Raw genomic sequence first — 17,344 nt, 5'->3', positions numbered from 1 at the left:
TCCCTCTGTACGGTCCCTCTATACAGTCTCCCTGTACGGTCCCTCTATACGGTCTCCCTGTACGGTCCCTCTGTACAGTCCCTCTATACAGTCTCCCTGTACGGTCCCTCTGTACGGTCCCTCTATACAGTCTCCCTGTACGGTCCCTCTGTATGGTCCCTCTGTACGGTCCCTCTATACAGTCTCCCTGTACAGTCCCTCTATACAGTCTCCCTGTACGGTCCCTCTGTACGGTCCCTCTATACAGTCTCCCTGTACGGTCCCTCTGTAGGGTCCCTCTATACAGTCTCCCTGTACGGTCCCTCTATATAGTCCCTCTATACAGTCTCCCTGTACGGTCCCTCTATACGGTCTCCCTGTACGGTCCCTCTATACAGTCTCCCTGTACGGTCCCTCTATACAGTCTCCCTGTACGGTCCCTCTGTACGGTCCCTCTATACAGTCTCCCTGTACGGTCCCTCTGTACGGTCCCTCTATACAGTCTCCCTGTACGGTCCCTCTATACAGTCCCTCTATACAGTCTCCCTGTACGGTCCCTCTGTACGGTCCCTCTATACAGTCTCCCTGTACGGTCCCTCTATACGGTCTCCCTGTACGGTCCCTCTATACAGTCTCCCTGTACGGTCCCTCTGTACGGTCCCTCTATACAGTCTCCCTGTACGGTCCCTCTATACGGTCTCCCTGTACGGTCCCTCTGTACAGTCCCTCTATACAGTCTCCCTGTACGGTCCCTCTGTACGGTCCCTCTATACAGTCTCCCTGTACGGTCCCTCTGTATGGTCCCTCTGTACGGTCCCTCTATACAGTCTCCCTGTACAGTCCCTCTATACAGTCTCCCTGTACGGTCCCTCTGTACGGTCCCTCTATACAGTCTCCCTGTACGGTCCCTCTGTAGGGTCCCTCTATACAGTCTCCCTGTACGGTCCCTCTATATAGTCCCTCTATACAGTCTCCCTGTACGGTCCCTCTGTACGGTCCCTCTGTACGGTCCCTCTATACAGTCTCCCTGTACGGTCCCTCTGTACGGTCCCTCTATACAGTCCCTCTATACAGTCTCCCTGTACGGTCCCTCTGTACGGTCCCTCTATACAGTCCCTCTATACAGTCTCCCTGTATGGTCCCTCTGTACGGTCCCTCTATACAGTCCCTCTATACAGTCTCCCTGTACGGTCCCTCTATACAGTCCCTCTATACAGTCTCCCTGTACGGTCCCTCTATACAGTCTCCCTGTACGGTCCCTCTGTACGGTCCCTTTGTACGGTCCCTCTATACAGTCCCTCTATACAGTCTCCCTGTACGGTCCCTCTGTACGGTCCCTCTGTACGGTCCCTCTATACAGTCCCTCTATACAGTCTCCCTGTACGGTCCCTCTGTACGGTCCCTCTATACAGTCTCCCTGTACGGTCCCTCTATACAGTCTCCCTGTATGGTCCCTCTGTACGGTCCCTCTGTATGGTCCCTCTGTACGGTCCCTCTGTATGGTCCCTCTGTACGGTCCCTCTGTACGGTCCCTCTATACAGTCTCCCTGTACGGTCCCTCTATACAGTCTCCCTGTACGGTCCCTCTGTACGGTCCCTCTGTACGGTCCCTCTATACAGTCTCCCTGTACGGTCCCTCTGTACGGTCCCTCTGTACGGTCCCTCTATACAGTCTCCCTGTATGGTCCCTCTCTACGGTCCCTCTGTATGGTCCCTCTGTACGGTCCCTCTGTACGGTCCCTCTGTATGGTCCCTCTGTACGGTCCCTCTGTACGGTCCCTCTATACAGTCTCCCTGTACGGTCCCTCTGTACGGTCCCTCTATACAGTCTCCCTGTACGGTCCCTCTGTACGGTCCCTCTATACAGTCTCCCTGTATGGTCCCTCTGTACGGTCCCTCTGTACGGTCCCTCTATACAGTCTCCCTGTACGGTCCCTCTGTACGGTCCCTCTGTACGGTCCCTCTATACAGTCTCCCTGTATGGTCCCTCTGTACGGTCCCTCTGTATGGTCCCTCTGAACGGTCCCTCTGTATGGTCCCTCTGTATGGTCCCTCTGTACGGTCCCTCTGTACGGTCCCTCTATACAGTCTCCCTGTACGGTCCCTCTGTACAGTCTCCCTGTACGGTCCCTCTGTACGGTCACTCTGTACGGTCCCTCTATACAGTCTCCCTGTACGGTCCCTCTATACAGTCTCCCTGTACGGTCCCTCTATACAGTCTCCCTGTACGGTCCCTCTGTACGGTCCCTCTATACAGTCTCCCTGTACGGTCCCTCTGTACGGTCCCTCTGTACGGTCCCTCTATACAGTCTCCCTGTACGGTCCCTCTGTACGGTCCCTCTGTACGGTCCCTCTATACAGTCCCTCTATACAGTCTCCCTGTACGGTCCCTCTGTACGGTCCCTCTATACAGTCCCTCTATACAGTCTCCCTGTACGGTCCCTCTGTACGGTCCCTCTATACAGTCCCTCTATACAGTCTCCCTGTACGGTCCCTCTGTACGGTCCCTCTATACAGTCCCTCTATACAGTCTCCCTGTACGGTCCCTCTGTACGGTCCCTCTGTACGGTCTCCCTGTACGGTCCCTCTGTACGGTCCCTCTGTACGGTCCCTCTGTACGGTCCCTCTATACAGTCTCCCTGTACGGTCCCTCTGTACGGTCCCTCTATACAGTCCCTCTATACAGTCTCCCTGTACGGTCCCTCTATACAGTCTCCCTGTATGGTCCCTCTGTACGGTCCCTCTGTATGGTCCCTCTGTACGGTCCCTCTGTATGGTCCCTCTGTACGGTCCCTCTGTACGGTCCCTCTGTACGGTCCCTCTATACAGTCTCCCTGTACGGTCCCTCTGTACGGTCCCTCTGTACGGTCCCTCTATACAGTCTCCCTGTACGGTCCCTCTGTACGGTCCCTTTGTACGGTCCCTCTATACAGTCTCCCTGTACGGTCCCTCTGTACGGTCCCTCTATACAGTCTCCCTGTACGGTCCCTCTATACAGTCTCCCTGTACGGTCCCTCTATACAGTCTCCCTGTACGGTCCCTCTATACAGTCTCCCTGTATGGTCCCTCTGTACGGTCCCTCTGTACGGTCCCTCTGTACGGTCCCTCTATACGGTCTCCCTGTACGGTCCCTCTGTACGGTCCCTCTATACAGTCTCCCTGTACGGTCCCTCTGTACGGTCCCTCTATACAGTCTCCCTGTATGGTCCCTCTGTACGGTCCCTCTGTATGGTCCCTCTGTACGGTCCCTCTGTATGGTCCCTCTGTACGGTCCCTCTGTATGGTCCCTCTGTACGGTCCCTCTGTACGGTCCCTCTATACAGTCTCCCTGTACGGTCCCTCTGTACAGTCTCCCTGTACGGTCCCTCTGTACGGTCCCTCTGTACGGTCCCTCTATACAGTCTCCCTGTACGGTCCCTCTATACAGTCTCCCTGTACGGTCCCTCTGTACGGTCCCTCTATACAGTCTCCCTGTACGGTCCCTCTGTACGGTCCCTCTATACAGTCTCCCTGTACGGTCCCTCTGTACAGTCCCTCTATACAGTCTACCTGTACGGTCCCTCTGTACGGTCCCTCTATACAGTCTCCCTGTACGGTCCCTCTGTACGGTCCCTCTGTAGGGTCCCTCTGTACGGTCCCTCTGTACAGTCCCTCTATACAGTCCCTCTATACAGTCTCCCTGTACGGTCCCTCTGTACGGTCCCTCTATACAGTCTCCCTGTACGGTCCCTCTATACAGTCTCCCTGTACGGTCCCTCTGTACGGTCCCTCTGTACGGTCCCTCTATACAGTCTCCCTGTACGGTCCCTCTGTACAGTCCCTCTATACAGTCTCCCTGTACGGTCCCTCTATACAGTCCCTCTATACAGTCTCCCTGTACGGTCCCTCTGTACGGTCCCTCTATACAGTCCCTCTATACAGTCTCCCTGTACGGTCCCTCTGTACGGTCCCTCCGTACGGTCCCTCTGTACGGTCCCTCTGTACGGTCCCTCTATACAGTCTCCCTGTACGGTCCCTCTGTACGGTCCCTCTATACAGTCTCCCTGTACGGTCCCTCTGTACGGTCCCTCTATACAGTCTCCCTGTACGGTCCCTCTGTACGGTCCCTCTGTACAGTCTCCCTGTACGGTCTCCCTGTACGGTCCCTCTGTACAGTCTCTCTGTACGGTCCCTCTGTACGGTCCCTCTATACAGTCTCCCTGTACGGTCCCTCTGTACGGTCACTCTATACAGTCTCCCTGTACGGTCCCTCTGTACGGTCCCTCTGTACGGTCCCTCTATACAGTCTCCCTGTACAGTCCCTCTGTACGGTCCCTCTGTACGGTCCCTCTATACAGTCTCCCTGTACGGTCCCTCTATACGGTCTCCCTGTACGGTCCCTCTATACAGTCTCCCTGTACGGTCCCTCTATACAGTCTCCCTGTACGGTCCCTCTGTACGGTCCCTCTATACAGTCCCTCTATACAGTCTCCCTGTACGGTCCCTCTGTACGGTCCCTCTATACAGTCTCCCTGTACGGTCCCTCTATACGGTCCCTCTATACAGTCCCCTGTACGGTCCCTCTGTACGGTCCCTCTATACAGTCTCCCTGTACGGTCCCTCTGTACGGTCCCTCTGTACGGTCCCTCTATACAGTCTCCCTGTACAGTCCCTCTGTACGGTCCCTCTGTACGGTCCCTCTATACAGTCCCTCTGTACGGTCCCTCTGTACGGTCCCTCTATACAGTCTCCCTGTACGGTCCCTCTGTACGGTCCCTCTATACAGTCTCCCTGTACGGTCCCTCTGTACGGTCCCTCTGTACGGTCCCTCTATACAGTCCCTCTATACAGTCTCCCTGTACGGTCCCTCTATACAGTCTCCCTGTACGGTCCCTCTGTACGGTCCCTCTATACAGTCTCCCTGTACGGTCCCTCTATACGGTCTCCCTGTACGGTCCCTCTATACAGTCTCCCTGCACGGTCCCTCTGTACGGTCCCTCTATACAGTCTCCCTGTACGGTCCCTCTATACGGTCTCCCTGTACGGTCCCTCTGTACAGTCCCTCTATACAGTCTCCCTGTACGGTCCCTCTGTACGGTCCCTCTATACAGTCTCCCTGTACGGTCCCTCTGTACGGTCCCTCTGTACGGTCCCTCTATACAGTCTCCCTGTACAGTCCCTCTGTACGGTCCCTCTATACAGTCTCCCTGTACGGTCCCTCTGTACGGTCCCTCTATACAGTCTCCCTGTACGGTCCCTCTGTACGGTCCCTCTATACAGTCCCTCTATACAGTCTCCCTGTACGGTCCCTCTGTACGGTCCCTCTATACAGTCTCCCTGTACGGTCCCTCTGTACGGTCCCTCTATACAGTCTCCCTGTACGGTCCCTCTGTACGGTCCCTCTATACAGTCTCCCTGTACGGTCCCTCTATACAGTCCCTCTATACAGTCTCCCTGTACGGTCCCTCTGTACGGTCCCTCTATACAGTCCCTCTATACAGTCTCCCTGTACGGTCCCTCTGTACGGTCCCTCTATACAGTCCCTCTATACAGTCTCCCTGTACGGTCCCTCTGTACGGTCCCTCAATACAGTCCCTCTATACAGTCTCCCTGTACGGTCCCTCTGTACGGTCCCTCTATACAGTCCCTCTATACAGTCTCCCTGTACGGTCCCTCTGTACGGTCCCTCTATACAGTCTCCCTGTACGGTCCCTCTGTACGGTCCCTCTGTACGGTCCCTCTATACAGTCCCTCTATACAGTCTCCCTGTACGGTCCCTCTGTACGGTCCCTCTATACAGTCCCTCTATACAGTCTCCCTGTACGGTCCCTCTGTACGGTCCCTCTGTACGGTCCCTCTATACAGTCTCCCTGTACGGTCCCTCTGAACGGTCCCTCTGTATGGTCCCTCTGTACGGTCCCTCTGTACGGTCCCTCTGTACGGTCCCTCTATACAGTCTCCCTGTACGGTCCCTCTGTACGGTCCCTCTGTACGGTCCCTCTATACAGTCTCCCTGTACGGTCCCTCTATACAGTCTCCCTGTATGGTCCCTCTCTACGGTCCCTCTGTATGGTCCCTCTGTACGGTCCCTCTGTACGGTCCCTCTGTATGGTCCCTCTGTACGGTCCCTCTATACAGTCTCCCTGTACGGTCCCTCTGTACGGTCCCTCTGTACGGTCCCTCTATACAGTCTCCCTGTACGGTCCCCCTGTACGGTCCCTCTATACAGTCTCCCTGTACGGTCCCTCTGTACGGTCCCTCTATACAGTCTCCCTGTACGGTCCCTCTGTACGGTCCCTCTATACAGTCTCCCTGTACGGTCCCTCTGTACGGTCCCTCTATACAGTCTCCCTGTACGGTCTCCCTGTACGGTCCCTCTGTACGGTCCCTCTGTACAGTCTCCCTGTACGGTCCCTCTGTACGGTCCCTCTGTATGGTCCTTCTGTACGGTCCCTCTGTACAGTCTCCCTGTACGGTCCCTCTGTACGGTCCCTCTGTACGGTCCCTCTGTACGTTCCCTCTATACAGTCTCCCTGTATGGTCCCTCTGTACGGTCCCTCTGTACGGTCCCTCTATACAGTCTCCCTGTACGGTCCCTCTGTACGGTCCCTCTGTACGGTCCCTCTATACAGTCTCCCTGTATGGTCCCTCTGTACGGTCCCTCTGTATGGTCCCTCTGTATGGTCCCTCTGAACGGTCCCTCTGAACGGTCCCTCTGTATGGTCCCTCTGTATGGTCCCTCTGTACGGTCCCTCTATACAGTCTCCCTGTACGGTCCCTCTGTACAGTCTCCCTGTACGGTCCCTCTGTACGGTCCCTCTATACAGTCTCCCTGTACGGTCCCTCTATACAGTCTCCCTGTACGGTCCCTCTGTACGGTCCCTCTGTACGGTCCCTCTATACAGTCTCCCTGTACGGTCCCTCTGTACGGTCCCTCTATACAGTCTCCCTGTACGGTCCCTCTGTACGGTCCCTCTGTACGGTCCCTCTATACAGTCCCTCTATACAGTCTCCCTGTACGGTCCCTCTGTACGGTCCCTCTATACAGTCCCTCTATACAGTCTCCCTGTACGGTCCCTCTGTACGGTCCCTCTATACAGTCCCTCTATACAGTCTCCCTGTACGGTCCCTCTGTACGGTCCCTCTGTACGGTCCCTCTATACAGTCTCCCTGTACGGTCCCTCTGTACGGTCCCTCTATACAGTCTCCCTGTACGGTCCCTCTGTACGGTCCCTCTGTACGGTCCCTCTGTACGGTCCCTCTATACAGTCCCTCTATACAGTCTCCCTGTACGGTCCCTCTGTACGGTCCCTCTGTACGGTCCCTCTATACAGTCTCCCTGTATGGTCCCTCTGTACGGTCCCTCTGTATGGTCCCTCTGTACGGTCCCTCTGTATGGTCCCTCTGTACGGTCCCTCTGTATGGTCCCTCTGTATGGTCCCTCTGTACGGTCCCTCTATACAGTCTCACTGTACGGTCCCTCTGTACGGTCCCTCTGTACGGTCCCTCTGTACAGTCTCCCTGTACGGTCCCTCTGTACGGTCCCTCTATACAGTCTCCCTGTATGGTCCCTCTGTACGGTCCCTCTGTATGGTCCCTCTGTACGGTCCCTCTGTACGGTCCCTCTGTACGGTCCCTCTATACAGTCTCCCTGTACGGTCCCTCTGTACGGTCCCTCTGTACGGTCCCTCTATACAGTCTCCCTGTACGGTCCCTCTGTACGGTCCCTCTATACAGTCTCCCTGTATGGTACCTCTGTACGGTCCCTCTATACGGTCTCCCTGTACGGTCCCTCTGTACGGTCCCTCTATACAGTCTCCCTGTACGGTCCCTCTGTACGGTCCCTCTATACAGTCTCCCTGTATGGTCCCTCTGTACGGTCCCTCTGTACGGTCCCTCTATACAGTCTCCCTGTATGGTCCCTCTGTACGGTCCCTCTGTATGGTCCCTCTGAACGGTCCCTCTGAACGGTCCCTCTGTATGGTCTCTCTGTATGGTCCCTCTGTACGGTCCCTCTATACAGTCTCCCTGTACGGTCCCTCTGTACAGTCTCCCTGTACGGTCCCTCTGTACGGTCCCTCTGTACGGTCCCTCTATACAGTCTCCCTGTACGGTCCCTCTATACAGTCTCCCTGTACGGTCCCTCTGTACGGTCCCTCTATACAGTCTCCCTGTACGGTCCCTCTGTACGGTCCCTCTATACAGTCTCCCTGTACGGTCCCTCTGTACGGTCCCTCTGTACGGTCCCTCTGTACGGTCCCTCTATACAGTCCCTCTATACAGTCTCCCTGTACGGTCCCTCTGTACGGTCCCTCTATACAGTCCCTCTATACAGTCTCCCTGTACGGTCCCTCTGTACGGTCCCTCTATACAGTCCCTCTATACAGTCTCTCTATACAGTCTCCCTGTACGGTCCCTCTGTACGGTCCCTCTATACAGTCCCTCTATACAGTCTCCCTGTACGGTCCCTCTGTACGGTCCCTCTATACAGTCCCTCTATACAGTCTCCCTGTACGGTCCCTCTGTACGGTCCCTCTATACAGTCTCCCTGTACGGTCCCTCTGTACGGTCCCTCTGTACAGTCTCCCTGTACGGTCCCTCTGTACGGTCCCTCTATACAGTCTCCCTGTACGGTCCCTCTGTACGGTCCCTCTGTATGGTCCCTCTGTACGGTCCCTCTGTACAGTCTCCCTGTACGGTCCCTCTGTACGGTCCCTCTGTATGGTCCCTCTGTAGAGTCTCCCTGTACGGTCCCTCTGTATGGTCCCTCTGTACGGTCCCTCTGTACGGTCCCTCTATACAGTCTCCCTGTACGGTCCCTCTGTACGGTCCCTCTGTATGGTCCCTCTGTACGGTCCCTCTGTACAGTCTCCCTGTACGGTCCCTCTGTATGGTCCCTCTGTACGGTCCCTCTGTACGGTCCCTCTGTACGGTCCCTCTGTACAGTCTCCCTGTACGGTCCCTCTGTACGGTCCCTCTGTATGGTCCCTCTGTACGGTCCCTCTGTACAGTCTCCCTGTACGGTCCCTCTGTATGGTCCCTCTGTACGGTCCCTCTGTACGGTCCCTCTGTATGGTCCCTCTGTACGGTCCCTCTGTACAGTCTCCCTGTACGGTCCCTCTGTATGGTCCCTCTGTACGGTCCCTCTGTACGGTCCCTCTGTACAGTCTCCCTGTACGGTCCCTCTGTACGGTCCCTCTGTACGGTCCCTCTATACAGTCCCTCTATACAGTCTCCCTGTACGGTCCCTCTGTACGGTCCCTCTGTACGGTCCCTCTATACAGTCTCCCTGTACGGTCCCTCTATACGGTCCCTCTATACAGTCTCCCTGTACGGTCCCTCTGTACGGTCCCTCTATACAGTCTCCCTGTACGGTCCCTCTGTACGGTCCCTCTGTACGGTCCCTCTATACAGTCTCCCTGTACAGTCCCTCTGTACGGTCCCTCTGTACGGTCCCTCTATACAGTCCCTCTGTACGGTCCCTCTGTACGGTCCCTCTATACAGTCTCCCTGTACGGTCCCTCTGTACGGTCCCTCTATACAGTCTCCCTGTACGGTCCCTCTGTACGGTCCCTCTATACAGTCTCCCTGTACGGTCCCTCTATACAGTCTCCCTGTACGGTCCCTCTGTACGGTCCCTCTGTACGGTCCCTCTATACAGTCTCCCTGTACGGTCCCTCTATACGGTCTCCCTGTACGGTCCCTCTATACAGTCTCCCTGTACGGTCCCTCTGTACGGTCCCTCTATACAGTCTCCCTGTACGGTCCCTCTATACGGTCTCCCTGTACGGTCCCTCTGTACGGTCTCCCTGTACGGTCCCTCTGTACGGTCTCCCTGTACGGTCCCTCTGTACAGTCCCTCTATACAGTCTCCCTGTACGGTCCCTCTGTACGGTCCCTCTATACAGTCTCCCTGTACAGTCCCTCTGTACGGTCCCTCTATACAGTCTCCCTGTACGGTCCCTCTGTACAGTCCCTCTATACAGTCTCCCTGTACGGTCCCTCTGTACGGTCCCTCTATACAGTCTCCCTGTACGGTCCCTCTGTACGGTCCCTCTGTACGGTCCCTCTATACAGTCTCCCTGTACAGTCCCTCTGTACGGTCCCTCTATACAGTCTCCCTGTACGGTCCCTCTGTACGGTCCCTCTATACAGTCTCCCTGTACGGTCCCTCTGTACGGTCCCTCTATACAGTCCCTCTATACAGTCTCCCTGTACGGTCCCTCTGTACGGTCCCTCTATACAGTCTCCCTGTACGGTCCCTCTGTACGGTCCCTCTATACAGTCTCCCTGTACGGTCCCTCTGTACGGTCCCTCTATACAGTCTCCCTGTACGGTCCCTCTATACAGTCCCTCTATACAGTCTCCCTGTACGGTCCCTCTGTACGGTCCCTCTATACAGTCCCTCTATACAGTCTCCCTGTACGGTCCCTCTGTACGGTCCCTCTATACAGTCCCTCTATACAGTCTCCCTGTACGGTCCCTCTGTACGGTCCCTCAATACAGTCCCTCTATACAGTCTCCCTGTACGGTCCCTCTGTACGGTCCCTCTATACAGTCCCTCTATACAGTCTCCCTGTACGGTCCCTCTGTACGGTCCCTCTATACAGTCTCCCTGTACGGTCCCTCTGTACGGTCCCTCTGTACGGTCCCTCTATACAGTCCCTCTATACAGTCTCCCTGTACGGTCCCTCTGTACGGTCCCTCTATACAGTCCCTCTATACAGTCTCCCTGTACGGTCCCTCTGTACGGTCCCTCTATACAGTCTCCCTGTACGGTCCCTCTGTACGGTCCCTCTATACAGTCTCCCTGTATGGTCCCTCTGTACGGTCCCTCTGTATGGTCCCTCTGTACGGTCCCTCTGTACGGTCCCTCTGTACGGTCCCTCTATAAGTCTCCCTGTACGGTCCCTCTGTACGGTCCCTCTGTACGGTCCCTCTATACAGTCTCCCTGTACGGTCCCTCTATACAGTCTCCCTGTACGGTCCCTCTGTACGGTCCCTCTGTACGGTCCCTCTATACAGTCTCCCTGTACGGTCCCTCTATACAGTCTCCCTGTACGGTCCCTCTGTACGGTCCCTCTGTACGGTCCCTCTATACAGTCTCCCTGTACGGTCCCTCTATACGGTCTCCCTGTACGGTCCCTCTATACAGTCTCCCTGTACGGTCCCTCTGTACGGTCCCTCTATACAGTCTCCCTGTACGGTCCCTCTATACGGTCTCCCTGTACGGTCCCTCTGTACAGTCCCTCTATACAGTCTCCCTGTACGGTCCCTCTGTACGGTCCCTCTATACAGTCTCCCTGTACGGTCCCTCTGTACGGTCCCTCTGTACGGTCCCTCTATACAGTCTCCCTGTACAGTCCCTCTGTACGGTCCCTCTATACAGTCTCCCTGTACGGTCCCTCTGTACGGTCCCTCTATACAGTCTCCCTGTACGGTCCCTCTGTACGGTCCCTCTATACAGTCCCTCTATACAGTCTCCCTGTACGGTCCCTCTGTACGGTCCCTCTATACAGTCTCCCTGTACGGTCCCTCTGTACGGTCCCTCTATACAGTCTCCCTGTACGGTCCCTCTGTACGGTCCCTCTATACAGTCTCCCTGTACGGTCCCTCTATACAGTCCCTCTATACAGTCTCCCTGTACGGTCCCTCTGTACGGTCCCTCTATACAGTCCCTCTATACAGTCTCCCTGTACGGTCCCTCTGTACGGTCCCTCTATACAGTCCCTCTATACAGTCTCCCTGTACGGTCCCTCTGTACGGTCCCTCAATACAGTCCCTCTATACAGTCTCCCTGTACGGTCCCTCTGTACGGTCCCTCTATACAGTCCCTCTATACAGTCTCCCTGTACGGTCCCTCTGTACGGTCCCTCTATACAGTCTCCCTGTACGGTCCCTCTGTACGGTCCCTCTGTACGGTCCCTCTATACAGTCCCTCTATACAGTCTCCCTGTACGGTCCCTCTGTACGGTCCCTCTATACAGTCCCTCTATACAGTCTCCCTGTACGGTCCCTCTGTACGGTCCCTCTATACAGTCTCCCTGTACGGTCCCTCTGTACGGTCCCTCTATACAGTCTCCCTGTATGGTCCCTCTGTACGGTCCCTCTGTATGGTCCCTCTGTACGGTCCCTCTGTACGGTCCCTCTATACAGTCTCCCTGTACGGTCCCTCTGTACGGTCCCTCTATACAGTCTCCCTGTACGGTCCCTCTATACAGTCTCCCTGTATGGTCCCTCTCTACGGTCCCTCTGTATGGTCCCTCTGTACGGTCCCTCTGTACGGTCCCTCTGTATGGTCCCTCTGTACGGTCCCTCTATACAGTCTCCCTGTACGGTCCCTCTGTACGGTCCCTCTATACAGTCTCCCTGTACGGTCCCTCTGTACGTTCCCTCTATACAGTCTCCCTGTATGGTCCCTCTGTACGGTCCTTCTGTACGGTCCCTCTATACAGTCTCCCTGTACGGTCCCTCTGTACGGTCCCTCTGTACGGTCCCTCTATACAGTCTCCCTGTATGGTCCCTCTGTACGGTCCCTCTGTATGGTCCCTCTGTATGGTCCCTCTGAACGGTCCCTCTGAACGGTCCCTCTGTATGGTCCCTCTGTACGGTCCCTCTGAACGGTCCCTCTGTATGGTCCCTCTGTACGGTCCCTCTGTATGGTCCCTCTGTATGGTCCCTCTGAACGGTCCCTCTGAACGGTCCCTCTGTATGGTCCCTCTGTACGGTCCCTCTATACAGTCTCCCTGTACGGTCCCTCTATACAGTCTCCCTGTACGGTCCCTCTGTACAGTCTCCCTGTACGGTCCCTCTGTACGGTCCCTCTGTACGGTCCCTCTATACAGTCTCCCTGTACGGTCCCTCTATACAGTCTCCCTGTACGGTCCCTCTGTACGGTCCCTCTGTACGGTCCCTCTATACAGTCTCCCTGTACGGTCCCTCTGTACGGTCCCTCTGTACGGTCCCTCTATACAGTCTCCCTGTACGGTCCCTCTGTACGGTCCCTCTATACAGTCTCCCTGTACGGTCCCTCTGTACGGTCCCTCTGTACGGTCCCTCTATACAGTCCCTCTATACAGTCTCCCTGTACGGTCCCTCTGTACGGTCCCTCTATACAGTCCCTCTATACAGTCTCCCTGTACGGTCCCTCTGTACGGTCCCTCTATACAGTCCCTCTATACAGTCTCCCTGTACGGTCCCTCTGTACGGTCCCTCTATACAGTCCCTCTATACAGTCTCCCTGTACGGTCCCTCTGTACGGTCCCTCTATACAGTCTCCCTGTACGGTCCCTCTGTACGGTCCCTCTGTACGGTCCCTCTATACAGTCCCTCTATACAGTCTCCCTGTACGGTCCCTCTGTACGGTCCCTCTGTACGGTCCCTCTATACAGTCCCTCTATGGTCCCTCTGTACGGTCCCTCTATACAGTCTCCCTGTACGGTCCCTCTGTACGGTCCCTCTATACAGTCTCCCTGTATGGTCCCTCTGTACGGTCCCTCTGTATGGTCCCTCTGTACGGTCCCTCTGTATGGTCCCTCTGTACGGTCCCTCTGTATGGTCCCTCTGTATGGTCCCTCTGTACGGTCCCTCTATACAGTCTCACTGTACGGTCCCTCTGTACGGTCCCTCTGTACGGTCCCTCTGTACAGTCTCCCTGTACGGTCCCTCTGTACGGTCCCTCTATACAGTCTCCCTGTATGGTCCCTCTGTACGGTCCCTCTGTATGGTCCCTCTGTACGGTCCCTCTGTACGGTCCCTCTATACAGTCTCCCTGTACGGTCCCTCTGTACGGTCCCTCTATACAGTCTCCCTGTACGGTCCCTCTGTACGGTCCCTCTATACAGTCTCCCTGTATGGTACCTCTGTACGGTCCCTCTATACGGTCTCCCTGTACGGTCCCTCTGTACGGTCCCTCTGTACGGTCCCTCTATACAGTCTCCCTGTACGGTCCCTCTGTACAGTCTCCCTGTACGGTCCCTCTGTACGGTCCCTCTATACAGTCTCCCTGTACGGTCCCTCTATACAGTCTCCCTGTACGGTCCCTCTGTACGGTCCCTCTGTACGGTCCCTCTGTACGGTCCCTCTATACAGTCTCCCTGTACGGTCCCTCTGTACGGTCCCTCTATACAGTCTCCCTGTACGGTCCCTCTGTATGGTCCCTCTGTACGGTCCCTCTATACAGTCCCTCTATACAGTCTCCCTGTACGGTCCCTCTGTACGGTCCCTCTGTACGGTCCCTCTGTACAGTCCCTCTATACAGTCTCCCTGTACGGTCCCTCTGTACGGTCCCTCTATACAGTCCCTCTATACAGTCTCCCTGTACGGTCCCTCTGTACGGTCCCTCTATACAGTCCCTCTATACAGTCTCCCTGTACGGTCCCTCTGTACGGTCCCTCTGTACGGTCCCTCTATACAGTCTCCCTGTACGGTCCCTCTGTACGGTCCCTCTGTACGGTCCCTCTATACAGTCTCCCTGTACGGTCCCTCTGTACGGTCCCTCTGTACGGTCCCTCTATACAGTCCCTCTATACAGTCTCCCTGTACGGTCCCTCTGTACGGTCCCTCTGTACGGTCCCTCTATACAGTCTCCCTGTACGGTCCCTCTGTACGGTCCCTCTGTACGGTCCCTCTGTACGGTCCCTCTATACAGTCTCCCTGTACGGTCCCTCTGTATGGTCCCTCTATACAGTCTCCCTGTACGGTCCCTCTGTACGGTCCCTCTATACAGTCCCTCTATGGTCCCTCTGTACGGTCCCTCTATACAGTCTCCCTGTACGGTCCCTCTGTACGGTCCCTCTATACAGTCTCCCTGTATGGTCCCTCTGTACGGTCCCTCTGTGTGGTCCCTCTGTACGGTCCCTCTGTATGGTCCCTCTGTACGGTCCCTCTGTATGGTCCCTCTGTATGGTCCCTCTGTACGGTCCCTCTGTACAGTCTCACTGTACGGTCCCTCTGTACGGTCCCTCTGTACGGTCCCTCTATACAGTCTCCCTGTATGGTCCCTCTGTACGGTCCCTCTGTATGGTCCCTCTGTACGGTCCCTCTGTACGGTCCCTCTGTATGGTCCCTCTGTACGGTCCCTCTATACAGTCTCCCTGTACGGTCCCTCTGTACAGTCTCCCTGTACGGTCCCTCTGTACGGTCCCTCTGTACGGTCCCTCTATACAGTCTCCCTGTACGGTCCCTCTATACAGTCTCCCTGTACGGTCCCTCTGTACGGACCCTCTATACAGTCTCCCTGTACGGTCCCTCTGTACGGTCCCTCTGTACAGTCTCCCTGTACGGTCCCTCTGTACGGTCCCTCTATACAGTCTCCCTGTACGGTCCCTCTGTACGGTCCCTCTGTATGGTCCCTCTGTACGGTCCCTCTGTACAGTCTCCCTGTACGGTCCCTCTGTACGGTCCCTCTGTATGGTCCCTCTGTACGGTCCCTCTGTACAGTCTCCCTGTACGGTCCCTCTGTATGGTCCCTCTGTACGGTCCCTCTGTACGGTCCCTCTGTACGGTCCCTCTATACAGTCTCCCTGTACGGTCCCTCTGTACGGTCCCTCTGTACAGTCTCCCTGTACGGTCCCTCTGTATGGTCCCTCTGTACGGTCCCTCTGTACGGTCCCTCTGTACGGTCCCTCTGTACAGTCTCCCTGTACGGTCCCTCTGTACGGTCCCTCTGTATGGTCCTTCTGTACGGTCCCTCTGTACAGTCTCCCTGTACGGTCCCTCTGTACGGTCCCTCTGTACGGTCCCTCTGTACGGTCCCTCTATACAGTCTCCCCCCCCCGTACAATACCGGAGACAGAATGAATATTTACTTCCGGTAATCACAGCCGCTGTCTCCTCTTTTTTCAGCCTTTTTCTTCATCCTGTCAAACCTTCATGTCGACGTCCTCACACCGGGACTCGGTCCCTGAAAATAAAGACGCTCACATATATGTACAGGTGTCCTGAAGAATAAATCCCCCCTGCGCCATTGAGTACGCATGTGCACCCCCCATTAATATATAATTAGCCATTATACAACCCACCATGACAATGTAAAGTGATAATCCCCTACTGCAGCCCCCATAACTATAATCCCCCCCTGCGGTAACTATAATCTCCAACTGCACCCCCTATATAACTATACTCTCCCACTGCACCCCGGTAACTATAATCCCCCACTGCACCCCGGTAACTATAATCCCCCACTGCACCCCCCCGGTAACTATAATCCCCCACTGCACCCCGGTAACTATAATCCCCCACTGCACCCCCCCGGTAACTATAATCCCCCACTGCACCCTGGTAACTATAATCCCCCACTGCACCCCCCCGGTAACTATAATCCCCCACTGCACCCCGGTAACTATAATCCCCCACTGCACCCCCCCGGTAACTATAATCCCCCACTGCACCCCGGTAACTATAATCCCCCACTGCACCCCCCCGGTAACTATAATCCCCCACTGCACCCCGGTAACTATAATGCCCCACTGCACCCCCCCGGTAACTATAATCCCCCACTGCACCCCGGTAACTATAATCCCCCACTGCACCCCCCCGGTAACTATAATCCCCCACTGCACCCCGGTAACTATAATCCCCCACTGCACCCCCCCGGTAACTATAATCCCCCACTGCACCCCGGTAACTATAATCCCCCACTGCACCCCCCCGGTAACTATAATCCCCCACTGTTCCCTGCATAATAAGTATATAAATTAATTAGCCCCTGATTCCTCATCATCCGCACTGTGCAGCCCCCGCTCCATTATAATAACACGTCCCCCTCTCCCTCTATTCACTATAATCTCCCCTCCCCCACCCTTTACTCACTATAATCTTCTGGTCCCACCCTCTATTCATTATAATCTCCCCTCCCCCACCCTCTATTCATTATAATCTCCCCTCCCCCACCCTCTATTCATTATCTTCTCCCCTTCCTCACCCGCTATTCATTATCTTCTCCCCTCTATTCATTATAATCTCATAGCTCCATGAGATCCCCTTCTTCTTGCAGCTGATGATGTCATCGCACGTCATAGAGCAGAGGACAGGGGCTGCGCTGCCATTCTGTATTACCGGCTAATGGGAAGGGTGATTGGGCACAGTGCCAGTCAAAACATTATAAAGGTGCAGAAATATCTGGACTCTATCCAATGATGACCCTGCCCCCTCCAGTGATGACCCTGCCCCACCCAGTGATGACCCTTGACCCTGCCCCTCTCCAGTGATGACCCTGCCCCTCTCCAGTGATGACCCTTGACCCTGCCCCTCTCCAGTGATGAGCCTGCCCCTCTCCAGTGATGAGCCTGCCCCCCTCCAGTGATGACCCTGACCCTCTCCAGTGATGACCCTGACCCACCCAGTAATGACCCCGCCCAACCCAGTGATGACCCTTGACCCTGCC

This window comes from Phyllobates terribilis, unplaced genomic scaffold (genome assembly GCF_046119375.1).
Source record: "Phyllobates terribilis strain yellow unplaced genomic scaffold, ASM4611937v1 Scaffold_840__1_contigs__length_612611, whole genome shotgun sequence".
Lineage (NCBI taxonomy): Eukaryota > Metazoa > Chordata > Amphibia > Anura > Dendrobatidae > Phyllobates > Phyllobates terribilis.
This window is presented reverse-complemented; position numbering follows the sequence as displayed.